Raw genomic sequence first — 1118 nt, forward strand, 5'->3', positions numbered from 1 at the left:
AGAGGGAGAGTGAGACCAGGCTTTCCCCTTCTGAGTCCTTGAAGAGCGACGGTAAGCCTGGGACAGATTTGACAGACACCATAGTGTTTAAGTTGGGTGGAATTTCTGCTCTTCCAGCAGGGGCGAAGGAGAGGACCAGGATAATCAGTAGAAGTGGGAGGGAGGAGGGATGGGAGGAGGAGGAGGCAGGTAGCAGAAGACAAGGAGATAGAAAAGAAGGAGCCTCAGGAATGAGGAGGAGGGAGGAGGAGGGGAGCAGAAGAGAAGGGTAGGTGGTTGCAGCAGTTGACAGAGGGTTGCGAAGTGGGCTTTGTGAGTGTGAGCAGGAGATTGTTTAAGGACTAGGCTATTCCTGGTTTTCCACAGCTGCTGCTGCTGCTGTCTCTGCTGCTGTTGACTCTGCTGCTGCTGCTGCCTCTGCTGCAGCCACTCCCAGCTCAGTATCATCCTGGCAGGGGCTGCAACCTACCCCGCCAGGGTCAGGCTCTACAGCTGACTTGCCAGCCCTTCTTCAGTCTCTCAGGACTCTGTGGCCAGAGTTTCCAGGAAGTCGTAACTTCTCCATCCACAGAATCAATCCGTGTTCCCCTACGCCTCTTCTGAGGTTCTTGTGGTCTGTCACCTGCCAATGGCTCTTCCCAACAACCATGCCTGGCGTGGTGGGGGGGGGGTTCCACACTGGCCTGGAATCTTCTCCAGACACCCACTAGGGAATTTTCCTGTGTCTTTTTTTCCTTTCCCCTACAGTCAAGATTTATAGAGTCCGTGCTGTCATTCTTCCTAGCCCGAGTGTTTATTTAAAAGGACAAAAATCAAATCAAAAAGGCTTTGCGGGGAGGGGGTTTTAATTTGTTTGTTTATTCATTTGGCAGGAAGGGAGACTTTATTGATCCAAGCATGCAACAGGCAGAAGACAGCGCTTGAGAATCTGTTCTCTCCCACCACAAATTCCTGGGGAAAGAACTCAAGTCTTCAGACTTAGTAGCAAGCATTCTCCCCTTGAGACATCTGGCAATCCAAGGGAGAGGGCTTTTGAATCAGGGTCTTTCTATGCTTGCTATGTGTCCCTGGCTAGCCTTTCTCTCTCTCACTCACCCTCCCTCCCTCCCTCCCTCCCT

This window comes from Grammomys surdaster, unplaced genomic scaffold (assembly GCF_004785775.1).
Source record: "Grammomys surdaster isolate TR1022 unplaced genomic scaffold, NIH_TR_1.0 166, whole genome shotgun sequence".
Lineage (NCBI taxonomy): Eukaryota > Metazoa > Chordata > Mammalia > Rodentia > Muridae > Grammomys > Grammomys surdaster.